Source organism: Cavia porcellus, unplaced genomic scaffold, assembly GCF_034190915.1.
Source record: "Cavia porcellus strain 051 isolate PalLab524CR breed Dunkin Hartley unplaced genomic scaffold, mCavPor4.1 scaffold_5, whole genome shotgun sequence".
Lineage (NCBI taxonomy): Eukaryota > Metazoa > Chordata > Mammalia > Rodentia > Caviidae > Cavia > Cavia porcellus.
Genome location: NW_026947488.1, coordinates 11,092,858 through 11,114,306, shown reverse-complemented (window position 1 = coordinate 11,114,306; position 21,449 = coordinate 11,092,858). Strand labels below are relative to the sequence as shown.

At 43.5% G+C, this 21,449-nt stretch overlaps 1 non-coding gene across 1 annotated transcript; it reads right to left on the bottom strand.

The window, feature by feature from the left end:
• Window positions 1–273: 273 nt before the first annotated feature.
• On the bottom strand, window positions 274–370 carry LOC111755172 (small nucleolar RNA SNORD89). The gene has a single exon (XR_002789755.1). It is a non-coding gene; the product is annotated as a small nucleolar RNA SNORD89 (small nucleolar RNA).
• Between the last annotated feature and the right edge of the window lie 21,079 nt (window positions 371–21,449).

Below are 21,449 nucleotides of genomic sequence, written 5' to 3'. Positions count from 1 at the left end.
TAGAATTGATTTATGTAGTACAGTTCTCTAAAATGTTAAAAGAAAAGGTAAGCAACACTTTTCCTTTCTTTCTTCCTTCCTTTTTCTTTCTTTTTTTGCATTGTCTACACGCTGATTTGATCTCCTCCCTTATGAACAAACACACTTGAGTGTGCTCAGCAGTCACCCAGTGACTCACACTCTCTCGCCTGGCAGTTCCCCAGACTCATGCACGGCTCCCCGAGGCACCCGCTGCCCGGCCAGGTCCAAGGCTCCCACTTTCCACCTGCCACTGCTGAGGTCAGCCTGCTGTTTCGCTGCAGGAGGTTTTGTCATCGTGTGCCCACAGAGAGCAAACTGTAGACCAGGACACTGTGTCATCATTCTTCACGGATTTATTTCTAATTTACTTTAGGCTCAAGTATATGGGCACAAAACATTGCCCAGTTACTGAAACAAATCTTTTTTGGACAATAGGAAAAACAAATCAAAAGTAATATACAAGGAGAAGGAGACCAGCCCTAAAGCAGACCTATCAAGTTATTATTTCCAACAGCAACACAGGGTAAGAAATTTACATTTGTTCCAATGAGGAAAATGGTTATATGCACCGATGCCAGAAATTACTATGTAAAAATCGGAAAGACTGAGGCAGATTTATGTGTTCCTAGTAGAAAAATTGGCAAGTCTTTTAGACTAAGAGAGATAAAGGAAGCATGCCACGGTATGACAGTCCTTTTAACAACATAGCGATACATATAAAAGTTCTGCGAGGGAGTCACACACTGGAGGGTAGGAAAGCACTCTGACCTTAGAAGCAGGATGGTAAAAGAGACTTCTAGATTTGCCTTGCAGACTGTTCCAGGGCTTGTCTATGTAGGCGCATCTTGTGTTTTTAGCACACTTTCAAATGCAGGGGAAGCTCAGCTCTGTTGCATTGAAATAGGATGCTTTCAATGTCAACACATTCCACTCTTCTAAAAATAAATTTGGTAATTCAAAATTCATCCTTAGTCAGAGCGGCTAGTCCATTTGGGGCTCAGTGGTTTCCCCAAGAAAACAGTGAATAAACACAGCAGGATACAAATGTGTCTAGAGGGGTGAACGTTTACACTAGATCTGCCTTTTCAGCTTTCCAAAATGTGGACCTTACCAATTTCTTTGACCTCTCTCTTTTTTCCCATTCCAATGCATGGCGGTGACAAGGCATTGAATTACCAGTTTGTCACTAACGCCATAGGCTTTATTCTTCCTTTGAACAGAAGCTGGGCTTAGAAAGAAAAGTTTTTCTTAATAAGTAGCTGTTCATCCTTTGATATGCACATCTGGATCCACGGTCTTATCTGCAGCATGCTAATGCTGCTTCCTGCAGATAATGATAAAAGAACAACTCAAAATAACAAAAAAGGAATAAAATGTGCCAGATGCCTAAGACATGAGGAAGACAATGCAAATAAAAGCAACTGGTTTTACTATTCTCGGGAATAAACTCTATCAACAATCGAAGTAATCATTTAGTGGTCAATGGATGCAAGAATTCTTTTAAAAGGGATTAGGAAGGGGGAAAAAACAAGCAAACATCAGCTGACAGCCGCTGCCACGTCCTGTTGGAAATTAAGAGGGAAATAAACCTAAGTGTGCTATAAATCACTTCAGGGCTTAATTTTGCTCTGCTCTGCTCCCTTGTTTCTTCTTCTTTTTCTTTAATTTCCTTTTTCTTTATTTGATTTAAACATGGTAAATTCATGGCCAAACCAAAGTTTTTAGGACTCAAACTATTTTAAATATACAAAAAAGTCATAGTAAAAAAGAACAAAACCATCAGGATTGAGCTACTTTTTTACTTTCTCTCCATTTTCCTTTTTAAAGATTAAACGATCTTCTAAATGGGATCTTGCTCAATTTCTACATCATCTTTGTTCATTGAAAGAAAGTATTCTTACAAAAATATTATGATTTTCTCAGTTTTAGGAATCTTCAAAGGCGCTTTCTTCTCCCCCACACTGTAAATGGGCCTGGCGTTTTCCCAGTTAGGTTAGTGTAAAGGATGAAAGAGCGGAATTGGCATATATGATGTACAGATATGACTCCTAGATATTCTGTATGATTTCCGTCTAGGTTATGTTTGTTCTCTTCAAAAGAAGCAACAGGTCAACTTACTTTGTAAACACATGCGGGGGACATCAGCCCTTCTGGGGCCTTCTGGGGGTGATTGTAACTGATATGTTAATAGACAGGCAAATAAAACTTCTGCTTCCCATAAATTGCTGGGTAAACTGGAAGCTGAGGGTTGTTGGGGGAGGGGAAATCCCGCCAGTGGGTTCCATATCTGCGGCCCAATCCCAGAGCAGAGCAGAGCAGGGTTTGGCTGCTCTCTTGCCTAAGCAGATAACATTCATGCATTGATTCCGCATTAGCATGCAGCAGGCATGGGAAAATGATAAACTCCTGTTACCACTGTCATGGCAACTGAAAAAATGGCTGCTTTGGGGGGAACGAGGGCCACAGGAGAAGAAAAGCAAAGCCCTGTTTCTTTCTTCTGTGTGACATCTGTTGTTTAACATACAAAATTGTATTATCATGACGCAAGTGAGGTGGCTGAAGCCTGCCTAGGAATTAAGCCTGCACGGGCCGGCTCCTTGCGCCCCTCTCTCTGCCTAGGAGTATGTGATCCACTCTGACGCTTTCCTTTTCATCCCAGGGACAAGGAGTGGGAAGCGCTTGGGAAGGGTCCCACGGGGGACAGGTTATTAATCACAAAGTGAAAAGAAAAACCCTTCAACTTTTGTTGTTACTTTCTTAAACTATCCATTCTTTTTCCTCCTCCTCAACCTTCAGACACATTTTATTTGATTTAGTTTTTAATGTGAACTTGAGCAGGGCTTGTGAACACAGTCCAAACAGGAGCGGAGAGAACCTGAGTACAGTTTGCAAACACAGGCACAGGCTGAGGGTTTAAAATGTTCCTGCAGATCATTTTAAGAGGAAAAGGCGGCAGGGTGTTCTCAGGCTCACTGATGTGAGCTTTCACATGTGAGTGGAAGAGATGCAGTTTTTATTGCCCCGTTTCCCAAATTTTTATAAAGTGCTTAACATCAAGGAGTCACATAAACATTGTGCTTTTATAAAAACATGACGCTGGGTCTGGAACCCAGGGCCTTCTGCATGCTAGGCAAGAGCTCTCCACAGCCTCCCTCCTGTGCCCGGTACAGCCCCACATTAAGTGTTTGGAATGCGGCTACACGAATAGATCCACAGGAGGATTTCAGTACCAACACACAAACACTGTATATTATCCAAACATCATCTTGAAGCAGAGCCTTAGCGAATTAGTTTTTTAATAAGAAAAGTTAGACGAGGTGCCTTTTGAATATATTTTACTCTCCCCCTCCTCACAGTAGTATGATCAGAACAAGACCTATAAGATTTGGGGTTGTTTTCACCAGGAAGCCTCAAAACAATGTTCAAGATTGGGACCATCTTCAAAAGGAGGCAGCTGAAATTTCCAGTAAGACTGAGATTAAGCCCTTTGATAAGAGAAAGATTAGATAAGTGCAAACAAAAGAAACCCCATTTCTATAATTTACAGGGATCATTAGCATTTTAAGGCAGGGAACCTTTGGACCATGCCTGCATGCATTTAACAACGTGTTCCAGCCTCAGTTTAATAATAACCACTCATAACAAAAGAGCAGGGTTGGTGGGGGGAGCAGAAGCCAAAGAAATGGGATATAGCTTGGCAGTCCAGCACCTGCATGGCAAGCACAAGGTTCTGAATTCAATTCTCAGTACAAAAAAAAAGTCAAAGAAACTGAAAGGGTCAGAACTGCTCTGTCTATTTTTCCAATTGTTGGAGTAAAGTTACAGTATTGCACCTGGTAAGCCTATCAACTAAATATGCAGATGATGCGTATGGTAACTGCAGGACCCTTGGACAGACTTAGAACCTTGGAAGAGGAATTCGCTTGGGGGAATGCAGGGAGGTCAACCTTGTTTTTAACCCTTGGGACAGCTCTCTCAGGGGAGTATTATTTGCAGAATCATAAGGGAGTGGAAGTGGCTATATTCCAGAATCAGATTATTTTTGTTTGTTTTCAGCCCTCAGTTCCATCAGCATAGTCTTTGTCAAGAGGTGAGAGTTTTACATTTGCAATTCTAGATTGTTCACTTACCTGGGCTTCCGGCTGGCTGCCCTCTGCTGTTTTTTTACATACTTTGCTGCACATCAGATGAGTGGAGCCCTAGAAGCAGTCTGGGGTACCTCCTGGGGGGGAGGGGAGGAGCCCTGCTCTCTTTACAGTTTACATTTTGAAAGGCAGAACTTTGTGTGGGGAGAAAGTTCCCCCTGAGGCTAGTTTTCCGGGTTCAAATCCTTACCTTCTTCCCCCACCCTGTAAGCCCCATCCCATCATTGGCTGGGCCTCAGAACATCTTCCCCATAATCTAATAAAACTCAGCCATGCACTGCAATCAACAGCTGAGGTTTTTCGTTTTGTTTTTCTGAGGATTTGCTTTCGATTTGTAGGCTCTGATAATCTAGAAATCAGACCAATGGAAAAAGTGCTCATTTGCTTCTCAAAGACCAGAAAGAACTTTAAACACAAGAAATAGGTGTGAATTTCATTTTTTTTTTGAGGGTAAAACTTAAGACCTTGTGCCTGCCAGGTAGCTATAGGCTGAGCTATGTCCCTGGCACTTAGGTGTAAATTTAAAATGATGAGAAAAAGATAATAAAATAAAGTGATAAGAACCACAAATACACAGAACACACTGCGGATCTGATTACTAGTGAAGTTAGAGCTCTGTGACTGGCATGAGAACCCTTCCCGGTAGATCCTCGGCCTTTCCAGGGCATGGAGGAGCTGCTGTCACCAACCCGCGTGTTTCTTCTCCCCACCAGGAATCGGCCCCCGGAGGACAGGAGCTTCTCTACCCTCACCTCAGCCACGTCCAAAGTGCCAAGGGCAGAGCCTGCCTGTCGCACCATGTACAGAATCCCTGCTGGGTGTAAGTGTGAGGGAGCGAATGTTCAGCACACACCTGGAATGGATTGCTCACAAGAGGTCCTTTCAGCCAGCAAGCACGCGGTCTTCAAGCCGACCTGCTTATGTCACAGGTGCTGGTCAGAAGAGGTGCCTAGCTGAGGTCAGCACTCCTCAGTCTCTTATCATGCTCAGCTCGGTGACACCGAGGGTGCGTGTGTGCGTGTGTTGTGCTGGAGAAAGAATGTCTGGTATGAGTTCACGTTCTCTAAAATTGAAGAATGAATTTTGGGAACAATGGAGGTTAAGTGTAGAATATATTTACTGGGGGAAAGAAAGCTTCTGTCTGAGAGCGACAGAAGGGGTCCTGGGAGCGGTCCTTGCCAAAGACTCTGTCTTTTCTAGGGATTTTATAGAGTAAAACTCCAAGGTGAGGCGGATCCAAGGTGAGGAAAAAGATGGGATGGCTGGGATGGTGACTCCTGGCCTCCTCAGGGTGACAGAGGCCTATTTAGAATATCAAGTCCTGATGCTTGGCCTTAGGAAGTATGTGAGTACATTTGATTTATCTTTTGTCTTGAAGTCTGGCCCACAGTGAGGTGCCTGTCTCCCCACAGTTATAAGGAATCTCATCTTCTGCACCGGCTCCCTGGCTCCCTGGAGGGCCCAGCCTTGTCTGACCACCGATAATATTTCTAACTCAGCTGTCTATAACATTACTGGGGATCAAATCCAGGGCCTGACATATGCTAGACAAACTCTACCACTGAGCTACAATTCTGGCCCTGACTTCGGAATTTAAAAGACTCTCTCATTACTTATCTAGAACAAGGTATTTTCTAGGGATTTTCTAAAGAATACAATTCAGCAGTGTACTGTTGGGTGGAAGGGAATTCACACGGAAAGCTTTACCCAGATGGCACCAGTGACCTGAAGGACATCAGGGTTACCCCCAGACAGCAGTCTGCCTCTGTTCACCTCTGTAGACCCAGGTACCCTCAAATAAGCGCTTCACTAATCTTGTGGTTATGAAACGTTTTTTCTTTTTTCTTTTTTTTTTTTTTCTTGTCTTTTTCCTTTTTATCGGTACCAGGGATCGAACTCACGACTGCCTGCTTGCAAGGCAGGCGCTTATGCCGCTGAGCTAAATCCCCAGCCCCCTGAAACATTTTTTCTTTAAAGGGGAGAATGAAGCCAGTGCTGTTCACTTAGACCACATCCCATCTTGAACATTTTTAACTTTATGCTTGGACGCTGGCATTTCGGTCATCACATCGCAGCTCCTGCCTGCCCCCTCTGGGAGGCCTCTCCTAGCCTCTGGGAAGCTGGCTTCCTGTCCCCAGCTCACTGGCAAGCACCCTGTCCCACATGGCCCCTCAGCGTGTCAAAGCTCAACGCTGCTCTCCAGGTGTGGATCTGCACCGTTCTGAAAGGCAGATGCTCATGGGGCGTGCACGGGATGCCAGACTTCACGGTGTTTAAAGTCCTGGCAGCAACAGGTAGGCACTGTCGCTAGCTCCTCCCTCTCCTTGGCTTTCCTGCCCCCTCCTTGAGCCAGAGTCATTGCAATCCATTCCCACTGTGCCTCCAAGGCCCTCAGAATGGGGATGACACCTGAGGTCTGTTAGACGTGGCCCTGGGTACCTGAGATGGCACCCAGGCCTGGCATCTGGCCTGGGCAATCTCTTCGAAGGACTCTCTAGGATCCTCATGGGGGCAGTGAGGATGAGGAGGGCTCCCAGCATGAGAAGCGCATTGCTTGGTGTGAATGACGCATCTAGTGGGCAGGAAAAACCCGCAGCATAGTTAGTGCTTCAGGCCCTCACGGGTATACCCACCTCATCAGCCTGAATTCTACTAGATATGGGGCAGGGTGGGTAAGACTGGTTTGAATTTTATGGGCAGTTGTGCAATACACTGAGATGCCCACGTTGTCTGGTTTTCGGCCCTATTTTCCATTTGACTTCCCAAAGCCTTGTTTTGTTTTGCTAGCTCAGGTTGGCCACAACTCTCAGTGATCCTCCCGAGGGCTGGGATTAGAGGCAGGTGTGACATACTTGGCTGTTGTCTGGTTTTAGTCACTGTCCCGTTCCTGTGAAGAAAAATGATACTCAGCCTGGCATGGTGGTATATGCCTATAATTCCAGTTATTGGGGAAACTGAGGCAGGAAGATCACAAGTTTAAGGCTAGCCTGGGCAACTTAGCAAGCCTCTCTCTCAAAATAAAAACTAAGGGGGCTGGGGATTTAGCTCAGCAGCATAAGCGCCTGCCTTGCAAGCAGGCAGTCATGAGTTCGATCCCTGGTACCGATAAAAAGCAAAAAGACAAAACAAAAAAATAAATAAATAAAAACTAAAAATGGCTAGGTGTGTAGATGCCCTGGGTTCAATCCCTAGTGCACACATATACAAAAATTACAAAAGACTTCAGCCTGGATACTCAGTTTGCCAACAGAAAAAAGAACCTGGAACTTTATTCCAAAGCCAGGATTCTGTGACTGTCTCACTGTTTCCCACAGTTTCTTGATCACAAAACCACTTGCTAAAAAAATCAACATCAAACAAAAGAGGTCAGGGATATAGTAGTTGCTCAATAAATATTTGGTAAATGAACAAGTAAAGTAAAATAATTGCAAACTAAAAAAAAAAAATTCAAGATTTGATTTATGCTACCAAGGCCCCCAAACTATATATTACACTTTTAAACTACTGCAATATTTTTGGATATGTAAGTTTTTCATAACCATAGGTAAATCTTAAAAATTGCTTAACAGGCTAAGGATTTATCTCAGCAGCATAAGCACCTGCCTGACAAGCTCAAGGTTGTGAGTTCGATCCCTGGTGACAAAAAAAGTTAAAAACTATTTAACAAATTTTAAAATAGTCTTTGAGGAGAGATAAATTCCTTTCCTCTTCCTAAGGTAGCTAAATTTTAAGGTGGTAATAGAGCCCTGGGAACTTTTAACAGTTAATTTGAATGGGATAATTTTAATGCTACTAATAATTTTAATAAATAACTTGGACAATTAAATGTTGAAAGTAAGAGTGATATTATTCTCCTTTCTACGACTACCACTGATTTTCTTTTTTCTAAATACCTTTGAAGCATACCTGTGAAATGCCTACCTGACAGAAGGCTCAGTGTTAGGGAGTCCCAGGGTAAGAAGCTCACTCCCAGCCTGGGGCACCGGCCATCCCTGGGTGAGGTGCTGACATCTGAACAGGAGAGGAGAGCTCTCAAGGACACCTGGGGACTCCTGCAGTGGGTGTGGGGCACTGCATACAGGTGGGCAGTAGAGAAGTGAGGCACTGTGAGGCCCTAGAGGGCACAAGAGGAAGGCTTAGCTCAGTCCAGATATCCAAGGGAAAATGGCCAGAGGTTCCCAGGGAAGGTGGCCGAGCAGCCCGAGCCACATGAGATGCCACGCTCGCCACAAGGTGAAAGGACGACAGCCTAGAACCCTGCTTCCCATGCACCTGTCCATGTGGCCAGGCACCAGCTCTGGGGAAGATGACTCAGCAGGGAAAGCGCCACGGGGCCTCCACATCCCCTCGCACCCAGAAATGCCCACTGGAACTGTGTCCTCTGGTGCACTAGAGGTCCACCAAGCTGGCTACTAGGGCTCTCTTTGCAAGAGCAAGAGACTAGGGCAGTGCAGGAACACATGGTCCCTTCATGGGGGCTGCATCAGTCCATTGTGGCACAGCCACAGGGACAACGCTGTGTGACTAACATAGGAAGTTGGACATTTGTCAAATGTATTGGCGTTTCTTTAAGTCCTGTGTGCTTCCAGCAGTCCTCTGATGCAGGGATTGAAGGGTGTTCCTACTTCCACAGATGTGGAAACTGAGACACAGAAAAATGTGGCAATGCACCTAGTGTTACACAGCTAGTAAGTAGTAAGTGGAAGGGGTAGAGTTAAGTGAAGAAAAATTGAGGCACAGAACAGTGCGCGGTGTGCTTCTGTTTGCACAGAAAGAGTACCACATAGTAGGGATGCATGTGGCTGGCTGTGTGTGGACGTGCATGTGTGCATGTGCACGCGCGCGCGTGCGCGCGCGCACACACACACACACACACACACACACACACACATGCTTCTGTTTGTTTAGAGCGCCTCTGGAGGCAGTTCGGAGAATCTGAGAAGCTAGTGCCCTGGGAGGAACAGCTTGCAGGAGACAGGGCAGGAAGTGGACCCTACTTTATACCATATAGAAATTTGTACCTACTAAACTTTCACACCATGTAGGTGGCATCTATTCATCATCTTTAGATCTTTTTTTCTCTTCTTTTTTCTGGTATTGGAGATTGAAGCACAAAATTACCTACCACAAAGTGATCCCAAGCCCCTTATATTACTGTTTTTGAGGCAGGTTTTGGCTAAATTGCCCAGGCTGGCCTTGAACTTGGAACTTTCCTGTCTCGGTAGCTGAGTAGATGGGATTATAGGTGTGCTCTATGTACCCAGTCTCTCAGCCTCTTTCAGTCTTTGACCAAAATCCTAAAAAACACAAGGGAGGAAACCTGAGGTTTCCTTCTGGGCTTTCCTGTCAACTGTGCCTCTCATTTTGGTGACGCCTACTACGTGCAGGGCGCAGAGCCCATGAAATGGGTCTGGTCCCAGCCGAGATGTGAGACATGATGTAATCAGTGCAGAACAGATTTCAAAGACAGTAAAGCTGGGCACGGTGACACACCTGTAATCCCAGCACTCGGGAAGCCGAGGCAGGAGGACTGCTGTGAGTTGGAGGCCAACCTGAATTACATAACGAGTTCAAGTCCTGCTTGGACTACAAAGCAGGATCCTGTCTCAAAAAATAAAATAAGTAAATAAATAAAAATAAAGAGTATGAAAAAGTAGACCTAAAATAGCAAATTCATAAGTTTTATAAAGGTTACACGTTGAAAGGCCCGTGTTTTGCACACGCTGGGTTAAGTACAGTATTACTGCAATGAAATGCACCTGCGCTTTTTCCTTTTGTAGACGAGTGCTGCTAGATGCAAGACTAACATTTACTTGTTTATAGTTTTAGTAACAATTTTTTTGTTTTTGTTTTTTGAGACTGTCCCGGCCTGCGGGTAAGTCCACAGAGACCCTAGAGAGGGAGTGGGGATGAAAAGACACAAGAGACACAAGAAGCGGAGACAGGAAGAAGTCCATCCGATCAAGTCTCTTTTATTCAAGGAATGAGTATCAAATATATAGGGTATCGAGGAGGAGGGATTTGGGTTCTGAGACGTCAGCAGGTAACTTAGCAACAGCGGCAAGACTGAGAGTCATAGGTTAAATCAAATTTTCAAATTTCCCACCTGTGGGCTCATAAGCATAATCCCTGAATAACAGGTCAGGCCAAACAAGGGAGGCAAGGTACTGCTTAATTACCAAACTTAACTCCTAGAGGGAATTAAGGTGGTGCGGCCTGCAGATATAAGGTGGCAGCCAATTACAGGGCTTCCCACATGAGACAACGTCTCACTAAGTAGTTCAGGCTGACTCTGAATAATGGCATTCTTTCTGCCTCAGCCTCCCGAGTTCTGGGACTACAGGAGTGCCCCAGCAGCCCAAGCTAGGACTAACTTTTAAAAAGTGCACTTTTAAGGAGCTCTTGCTCCAACCCTCACAGTGCCCTGGAGAGGCAGCCGTTGTTACTGTTTCCAGTTCCAGCGAGGTCAGGCTGAGGAAGTCAAGTCATCCCATCACATTTCCTTTCCAATCATTGACTGTTCCAGAACATGAGCATTTGGGAGCAGAGGGAGTGCTGCAGAGGTAAAGCATAAGGACTTCATCCATGTAGCTTCTTTGCAGGAGCTGGGTAGCAGCGACTCTTCCGACAGGAAGACATTTGATCACTGAGTGGCGCATCACGCATCCTGGGCTGCACTAGCTCATCAGCCACATTGCTCCTATGAAGATCTTTACAGGAATCTAATATTCCAAGGGAGACTGTGGCAGAGGCCTCTGTGCTCTTTGCCATTTTCTGGGAGTAGGAGAGTGACTGGAGAAAAACTGTTCACCAAAAAAAAAAAAAAAACTGTTCACCAAAACCGGTAGGTAGGCCTTCCCTGGTTCACCTGTCACCATTCTGATGGCCGTCACCTCTTGTTCACAGGCTTGCCTGAGCTCCAGGTCTGTGGTTCTCTTTATGAAGCAAGCGATGGCTGCCACAGCCTCCTGGTTTTCTTTTGTGCTCTTTTGCCTCTGGATGGTGGTAGATCTTATACAAGAAGTACTTGTCTCTCCTTAGCATCTTCCCTTTCTTCAGGATGGTGTGGGGAGGTCAACAGGAAGTCAGATCTCCAGTGTGGAAAAAAATTCCCTTCGCGAGGGCCTAAGACATGTGGTGTGAGATTTCCATCGGGAACAGAGCATTCCAGAAGGCCAAACACGGAGGGAGGGGCTGGGGCTCACGAACTGTGAAATGGTTTGAACCAGGACATCTGCTGGTCTTCACAGTGCAGGTAGATCTGTGTCAAGGCTGGAAGCCAACCTTCCAGGTGACAACTGCACAGATCACAGGGCTAGAGATACTGCTAAGCAGGAGGAAGTGTTTCCAAGTACACTTGACACACCACTGATCACTTGATGTGGCCTGATTTCAGAGATGGTAAAATGTGTGTGTATGTGAATTTTTGTTGTTGTTGTTGTTTTTTTTTTGAGACAGGGTCTTGCTATGTAGTTCAGACTGGTGCTGAACTCACTAGGTAGCCTAGGCTGCCCTCAAACTCACAGTGATCCTTCTGCCTCAGCCTCCTGAGTGCCCACATTGCAGTGTGTACCACCACACCTAGCAGTGTGTGTGAGTTAAAATCATTAATCAAAGTCCAAAAACCAAAAAGTAAAGAAAAACAAGCTCTGTCTATAACTCTTCAGAAACATATATGAAGAATTCTGGCAAATGTTAGAGAAGGCACATTTTTATTGGTATATGTTGTGCTAGCAGTTGAACTCCAGACCTTTGTGTTGAGCTATATCCCCAGTTGTTTTTAAAATTCTGAGACAGGCTCTCATCAAGTTGCTCCATTGCCTGGGCTAAATTTCAATTTTGGATCTTCCTGCCTTGACCTGTTAGAGTAGTGGGATTACAGGTATACCCTATGGTACCTGGAAGCATTTAAAATATTATTTACTTATACATTTTTGGAGAGTATTTTTTTTTTTTTTGGTCTTAGAAATCATGATCTTGTACTTAATAGGCAGGTGTTTGAGCTCCTGAGCTAAATCTCTTGGCTCCTGTTTTGTTTTTCAAGACAGTTTCACTATGTAGTTCAGGTTGGCCTTAAACTCACTGATGTACCTGGCCTCAAACTTGGGCAATCTTCCTGCTTCGGCCTCCAAAGTGCTGGGGTTACAGAGGTAAGTAACTACATCTGACTTTAAAATGTTTTAAGGTAACCAAATCCAAATGGCCAACTTCAACCAACACAGAGGAAACATTATGTTTTGTTTTGTTTACGTATACAATAATTCTTAGATTGAGCTTTGGAAGTATATGAGTAGGTCAACACTTTGCTTGTTGAGTAGTTACCAGGGAAGTGACACAAACAGGATAATTTTCAAATAACAATCAAGATACTGAGAAAACAGCCCCAAAGCTAAGTACGAACTCGGTATGAGTTTTCCATAAGATAATTTATAGCTGGGACCTCAAACATACAACTGTATTTTTATAGATTGTGCAGACATGAATTAGGGGTGAATTTAAGAGTATGGTTTTTTGGATCTATGGATTTTAGAACTGCATCAAAAAGATTAACAAGGGGCTATGGAAAAAACAAAACAAAACAAAAAACAAGGGGCTAGGGATATAGCTTAATAGCACAGTGCCTGCCTGGCCAGCCTGAGGTCCAAAGTTTGATATCTGGTACAAAACAAAAACAAAAACAAAAGCAATCTGCCTTTAGCATTCCCAAGAACGAATCATTAAAAACAACAGTTAGTAATTACTTATAAAGCTCTTTATTTTTGTATAACAAAATAATTGGCACAGCCTGTAATCCCAGCACTCAGGAGGCTGAGGCAGGTGGATTACTGTGAGTTCAAGGCCAGCCTGGGCTACATAGCAAGTTCAAAGCTGGACTGAACCACGTATCGAGACCCTGCCTCCAGTTCAGGTGGCTGCAGAAAACTGCTAATACTACTGAGAAAGCAGCCCCCACCATCCTTCCATCCACTATGTGATTCACATTGGTGTGCTCTCTGGTCACAGGATGGCTGCAGCTCTCATGTGTCCTCTTATGACAATGTCCAAAGCAGGAGGTGGGGCCTCTACCTTTGAGCATCCATCTGTGTGAGAGAGAGAAGTTGTCTGGAAGTTTCCAGTAGCTTTTCTCCTTGATCTTTGTGGCCAGAACTGGATTCTGTGATTGCTTCTACAACTGCTGGCAGAAGTGTTCTAGGATGGGTGGCGTGATGGTGGGAGAGTCCTCCTTGAGTACCCAACTCCAGATACTTGAAAGATAATATCCAGGAGGAAAGGAGAAATGGCAGCTGAGGAGGAGGGTAAGAATGTCAGTCATAGTCTTGTTTCAGGAATCCGTCACCTTTTTTTCCTTTCTTCTGAGACAGGGTCTCACTCAGGTTGGCCTTGGAGGCATTATCTAGTCCCAGCGAGCCTTGAACTCCCAGCAATCCTCCAGCCTTGGCCTCCCAAACGCTGAGATTATAGGCATGTGTCACCATGTCCAGCTCAGGTATAATTCACTTGTGAAGTTGGGCAGTTTTCATTCACCACAAAATCCCTGCACCTCCTATCGCATTGCTCTGTTCCTCATGTTCAGCCTTAAAACTACCTTGCGGCTGCCAGTGAGGTAAACTGAGATGCTAAACTTTAGGGTGTGATTCTTCCATTAGCAAAACACCCAGTCACAGACAGTTGAAGCAGCAAGGCTAGCAGGTATGTTTGAAGACATAACCCAACAGGGGCTACTAAGACAAAGCAGATACCTTAGGAGAGCCTTGAGCTTGAGAAAGAAAAGGGCATGAAATCAATTTGTATGTAAATCGTTCCCAGGCAAAACCCCACAGGTGACAGCTGCGGCCAGCACAGACTCTTTTGGAATGAAAATTCTTCCTGAAACCATTTTGGCTGCTTAAAAGTAGCTCAAAATGGAAGGCAGCAGTTTCAAGTGTAGCTGTGAAAATAAAAATGCCTCCAATGGTTTGGTTTTGTCGGTTTTGTTCTTTACTGTTTTGTTCAATTGTATTATAACTAATGATATAGGCAATTCTATTAGAGATAGCGGCAGGCATTATGGTAATCATTGTTGATCACCTTGTATTATGTTTTTATATTATCTATTATGTCCACCCTTTTGACTTGACCGATTCTGGTCTGTTATGTCACACTTGGTTTTACTCTCTTCCAAAAAAGCAATAAGAACCGTGGGAGCAATGAAACCCAAAATGTGTAATAGTCATTATACAAAAGAGAGGAAAAGGGAGTGCTCTAAACTATATAACTGCATGTATATTTAAGTGTATAAGATAGAAAATGATATCACAGAGTTTTATTGGATCATTGAACAGAACTGTTTGCAGTATCATTGTTGGAATGTCCACTCTACAAGCTTTAACTTTGTGACTTGAACAATTATTTCTAAGATGGCAATATGTAATCCATTAACTAGTGATTTCCTACTGTTCAATTTTTTCTTCTGTAAATCTGTATAACTTGTACCCTTTCACTGTTTTTTTTTTCTTTTCTCCTTAAATAAAATTAAAAAAAAAAAAAAAGAAAATAAAAATGCCACCTCCCTTGTGTAGAGGGAATGAAGGGACTATGCCAGTGTGCTCCTGTCTCAGGACGGCCCCCTCACGGGTAGACCAGGAGTCCCACATCCCTCGCCATCCAACACTGGAGAAAGAATGGGTAGGAGTTGAGAACTGAATTGCCGTACCATCTAGTTTATTTACTGATTTTTGTACCAGGAATCGAACTCACTACCTTGTGCTTACCTGGCAGATACTGTGCCGCTGACCTGTATCCCTGACCGTATCATCTAGTTTATAGCTTCACATGTTGCACAATTTTCCTCTTGGAATATTATGTTTTACTTAATTGAAACAAAGAGTTTATGATTATAAGATGGTTTAAAAAACTTTTTTTTTTGGTACTGGAGATCGAACTCATAACCTCACGCTTGTCGGGCAGGCACTTGTGCCACTGAGCTAAATCCCCAGCCCTATGATTATAAGGTGTATGATGGCCAGGGGTTTAGCTCAGAGGCATGAGCGCCTGCCTGGCAAGTGCAAGGTCGTGAGTTCAATCCTCAGTACCAAAAAAAAGGAAAGGAAAAGATGGCTGATGATCACAACAGCAGTAGCTACTATTTCTAGTGCTGCTGCTTAAGCCAGGCACTGCGGAGGGGAGAAACAAGAATTGCAAACTGGTTTGCTGGGAGCACAGCATCTCAAGCCCAGGCGGGCAGCTTAGTGGTGGACCTTTGCTGAGTTGCATTTTACAGATGTAGAATGCGAGCTTTAGGGAGGTTGAGGCAAAAGATCTATACTATGTTGTAGCTCTGTCCCAGGCTGCACAACTGTATCTCCAAAATAGATGTCTCAGTCCTAGGCCCCAGAACCTGTGAGCGAGACCTGGTTTGGAAGAAGTCTCAGCACAGGCAAGGGAACTGAGGACCTGGAGAACAAATGGACCCAGATTAACTGGGTGGGGCCTGAATCCAGGGGTAAATGTCCTCAGAAGAGGAGGAAAATATGAGGCTGTGTGAAGGCAGAGGCAGAGGCCAGAGGGACACAGCCCCATGCCCAGGATGCCAGGTCCAGCAGCAGCTGGAAAACAGGGAAGATTTTCCCTGGTGTGAGCTGCTGGCACCTCAGTTTCAGCCTCTGCTGTGCACAACTGTGAGAGACTCCAGTGCTGTGGGGAGTGATCCAGTGGAAGGGGAAGAAGCCCTAAGGAGGGAGTGCAGCCGCCACTGTGAGCCCCTAGGCTGAGATGTCCCTCAACGTGAGACAAAGGACAGGCCCACTCTCAGGAAGGGGCAGTGGGGTGACACTGGTGATGCCTGGAGGGATTTTTGGTTTTCACAAACTATATGAGAAAGGGGTGGAGGTGCTACAAGCACCTCAGGAACAGAGCTCTGGGTGCTGCTAAACCTCCAGAGACACAGAGGACACTCACAGCAGGGAGCACCCCAGGAACTATGCGGGCAGGTGGAGAAGCCGTGTGCAGATGAGCAGAAGGGCTCTGGTGGGGCAGAATCATGGATGGGCCCACGGTCTCTCCCAGGCAGGGACCTATAAGCTGGAACAACTATAGTTAAAATCTGCGGGCTAGCCAGGCGTGGTGGCACATGCCTGTAATCCCAGCACTCGGGAAGCTGAGGCAGAAAGATTGTTGCATTTTCAAATCAAACCTGGGCTACAAAGTGAGTTCAAGGTCAGCCTGAACAGCATGGGCACACCCTGTCTCAAAAAGACAAAAATCTGGCGCTGTTATTTTGCATCTGTGTGACCCTAGGCCAATTAGTGACCTTGGGCGAGTCACTTATACTTCCTGAGGGTCAATTTGCTTAACTGTGGAATGATCAAGATACCTACTCCGTGGGTTTATAAGGAAGACTGGAGTGATGCACATGTATTAGAACAAACTATGGGCAGTGGACAAAAACCCAAGTATGGGGGCTGGGGATTTAGCTTAGCAGCATAAGCACCTGCATTGCAAGCAGGCAGTTGTGAGTTCCATCCCCGGTACCGATAAAAAGAAAAAAAAAATTGAAAAAAAAAAAAAAAAAAAAAAAAAAACCCAAGTATGTCCTATCACCCAATGCTTTGGTACGACTTTTGAAGGGTTTTCACATTTTCAAATGGTTGGAAAAAAGAGTATTTTGTAACACATAAAAATGATACGAAATTCAAATGTCAGATGGCAAAAATAGTCTTATTGGCCTTTGGCAGGGCCCCACGTTTTGCATATAGCCTTTGGATGATTTCCCAGTAAAAGGCAGCCTTGAGTGGCAGCCACAGACCCTATGGCCTGCTAGCCTGGAATATTTACTTTCTGGCCCTTTGCAAAATTTGTTGACCCCTGGATTGGATGAGAAATGTAAAGTCCACACCAGGTACTCAAGAACTATGACTATAAACAGCGATGTCAGTATTTAAAACAATAGTGAAATTTGGAAGTGTTTGTGATTATTTGGATAGAGAAGAAAGAGCTTTTAGCATCTGAATGACTTAAACGTCCAAAGATGCAGGAAATCGACACTTATTAAGTAGAAATTGAGTAGGAACAAATAGTCTATATCTCCAGAGTTGGTTATCTCTGTTTTCCCCTAGTTGTCAGCTCTTATCGCCTGCAAATATGTACATTTTAGTCCTTGTTATAAGTAAGTATTTTTATAGTTCTGCCTCCCCCCCAGGACTAGGGCTTAAACACAGGGCCCTTGTGTGTACTAGGCCGAAGCTCCCTCACTGAGTTATAGCCCCAGCTCAGTCTTTACGTATTTTTAAGACTGTATATATTTAAACATTTTCATATGCTTTGCCTCCAAATCATAGGCAGTCTTACTGTTCAACAGAGGACAAAAATGAAATGATTTTTAAAAATCATTTCTTGAGGTGTTTAGTATTTCTAAGTGATAAACCTTTCTACTTTTCTCATAGAAAATTTCACAGTTTTCTAGGACGATACTATATAGTAAAGAGAAACTTTAAACCATGTTCACACTCCATAACCTCCGTGCTGTCTTGGGAATGCTCTTGTTTCCTTACCAAATTACAATCCATTTACTGATTGCATATTGGAAAAAAAAACTAACTGGAATTACTGGTTTGACAAGTTTTAGTCAATGCTGGAAGCTGGAGGAATGTTTTCCTAGTGGCCAGATGCTATACTTTGGAGGTGAATCAAACCTGTTTTTCCAGCTTAACAGTAATCTTTTAATTATGCTAATATGAGTGCAATTTAAGTATTCTGTCAGGAGACAAAAGTCTGACTAATTAAGACCCCCAATAATGATTTCTTTCCTGCTAGCAAGCGGTGATACTAACAGTTAAAACTTGCTAAGATTATTGGACTTGATAGAGGACTTTAACATCCAGCTGAATTAGAAGAATTTATTCATTTATAGTTCTTAAAAGGCATCCTAAGCTTACATACTTAACTCTAGCACCTTGATGCATTTTCACCATTGTTCACAGATAATTCAGATTTTCTGATGACTTTTATATCATGGATCAGTGCTTACATACACACTTACATATAAATGTACATTAAAATGTTAACAGTTGTTATTACTGCCTGCATGGTAGACTCTATAGTTTTTCTATATTGCTGTTGTTTTTTTCTAATATTCTAAGAACATATATTATGGTTACAATAAACTAAATGAACAAAATTAAAATAAAATAAACTGAATTCACCCAACATTTAAGTCATTCAGCCACTCCATATGAGTAGTAATGGGGTTGCTATTTAGAAGAAAAAGCCTGAAAGCCAAGCAGGAAAACCAACCCAGTCTATCCCAAGCATTATAGGCAGTGGTTGATAAAATGAGCTCACATATGAAAACATTTTGCAAAGCAGAAAATTTTAACATTAAAAATGGTGCTAGGAACATTTTTCTTTTTGCTTGAGACAGTGTCTTGATATTATGTACCCCAGGTTGACCTGAAATTTACTGATGCTCTGCCTCAGCCTCCCCAGTGCTGGGATTACAGGTGTGTGCTTAAAAATATAAGTACTGATCACCTCTTGCATCACAGAAAGCAGATGGCAAGACCTATACAATAATTAAACTTGTTTAACAACAGTAACATGACTTAATATTTTAACTCTGAGGATTAAACCCAGGACCTCACACATGCTAGGCAAGTGCTTCTACCACTGAGCTACCTCTCCAATTCTTTTCTTGTTTTTTTATTTTTAAACAGGGTCTTGTTCTATTGCTCAGGCTGACCTCAAACTTGCAATTACCACCTGCCTCAGCCTTATGAGTGCATACAGGCATGGGTCACTGGGTCCCCACATATACTTGTTTTTAAAAGGAAACCTGAGCGATTGGTAGAGCACTTGGTTGGCATTTGCATGTGTAAAGCCCTAGTTTCCATCACTAACACTGTTAGCAAAGGCACGGGGGTGGGAGACGATGGGGGGTGGTGGTGGTGGTGGTGTGCTATATAATACGTAATAAAGAGCTTGATATTAGTTATTGTGAAAAAGTAATCCTACAAACAAAAAATTTAAAACATATTCTAGTTCAGTACTCTAGCCTGCTAAAGCCTGGCCACCTAAGTCCGCTGTCATTCTGTTAAGGGAAATTAGCAAGTGTGGAAAGGTGTTAAGAATCTATTAGCACCAGACAGAAGCTCTCATTTTAATGTCATCTGAAAGATTGAAGGTGAAGCTGTGCAGCATGATTCAAATGCTTCCTCACCACTACCTAAGTTACGGAGTTTATCACTAAAATAATCTCCGGGCCACAGTTGGAGCCCATTCTTCACTTTGGGAAAACTAGTACTTTCCACGGCCAGAAGTATTAAGATGATACCCTGCTCCACAATTTTCTTCCAGTAGTGGAGACTGAACCCGGGACTTTTGCACTGAGCTACACTGAGCTATACCTCACTACGTCTTCTAAAAATATTTGCTTTTCAGACAGGGGTAACCTTATCTTGCCTAGGCTGTGCTTGAATATTTGATCCTTCAGTGTCCACTTCCCTGAGTGCTGAGATGACAGGCATCTTCAGTTCTTATGCGTCAGATGAAGAGCAATTTCATTGTTTTTGAATCAAAGTTTGTTTACAATAGTTTAACTAAAATTAATGGCTAGGGATTTAGCTCAGAGGCATGGTGCCTGCTTGGCAAGCGTGAGGTCATGAGTTCAATCCCTGGTACAAAAAAAAAATTTAAATTAAAATATGGTCTGTGAATAAATGCAAGGATGATAAAAGCTCACCAGATCTATCCAAGAGAACAAAAATAAGGTTTTAGAAAAAAAAAAAAATGAGAGTTCCGAATTGGCTGTTTGTTTGGTTTCAGGGAACATCACATCTAGCATCTGCTTGCAGGTTTGTTTGCTACCTCATTTCTCTGCGCTTGAGTTCCTTTCATACCCATTTTCCTGCTTTAGTGCCTTTAACATTGACTAAATTGTGAGAATTCTCCTCTATTTCCATTTTAGGGACAAAGAATGCGGTTCCCATCCCACTCCAGGCAAATAAGATTAAACAGCTATTTAAATTTGGTGTGCAGCCTAAACAGCATTTTTCGCTCTTATTTCTGCTATTGTTTAAAAGCAAAGTTTCCTCTTGTTCCCTAACATCATAATTACCACTTAGATGTCTAGGTTGTAATTTTGCTACTATGTCAATTACATCACTTCAGTAATAAAACCAAGCAAATCGTATTTATTTCCTTCCTCTGCCTTGGAAACTGATTCCTTCAGAAAGGCAGAAACTAATGAAAGTAAGACCCAGCTCCCGTCTCCATCTCATAGGTCTGATTTTAAATTTGTCCCTGGAGAAAGGAAAGATAAAAAGACTCAATGCAAGCCATCATTCTTGGCTGTTTCTGACAACCTAGTGACCAATCTGTCAAGTGAAAAAACATTTCCTTAAAGTCACAATAACACAGTGAGTACACGTAACTCTGATCCCAGAAATAACAGAAATTCGCGGCTGGGCAACATTCACCAGGAGAGATCACTGTTGTGCGGTGGGGGTTGGGAAAGCCTTGTCAACTGCATATTCTAAATCAACTTAATTTTTATTCCTGACTAAGAAAAGTTGGATTATAGACATTCAGCTAGGAGGAACACAGAAGTCTCCCCCAAGCAGAGCCTTAAACAAGATAAAAGTTTATTTACTTTTGATTAAAAGCTATGTAGGTGGTCTGAGGCTGCTTGAACCCCAGCTTCTCCCCTAGCTCTGTTTTGCAGACCCCCAGTGACTGCATGGCTCAGAAGGCCAGCATTCGAATCCCAGGCAGTAGGACAGGCAAAGAGGGACGGCTAGAACTACCACAGCAAAACTGCCCTTCCGGATCAGCCTAGCTTCGTGTGGGTTAAAAAAATTCATTCATTATTTAGATACCCATTCCATTTCTGAACGCAACAAATATTTATTGAACTCCTAATATGTGCTGGCTGAGCGAAAGTGGTAAATAAAACTATCCCTCATCCTCATTGAGCTAGCTTCCTAGCCGCGAGGCAGAGACAACACATAACAAGCAGCAGTTTTAGCTGTTGACTAAACTGTGTCCTTCTGAAGCTTGGATGTTGAAATCCTAACTCCCAGTAGATTTCATTTGCTGTCCCAGTGCTGGGATCTAACCAGAGGCCCTTGCCTGCTAAGCGCATGCTCCACCTTTGAGCTCCAAACAGGGGTCCTTGATGAAATATTTGAGTGTGAGGTCCTGATGCCCATTTTCCCACAAACCCTGTGATTTTGTTGTGCTGTTTTGCACAGCATGGTGAAAGTGTATAGCACAGGGGGACTGGGGATTTAGCTCAGCGGCATAAGCGCC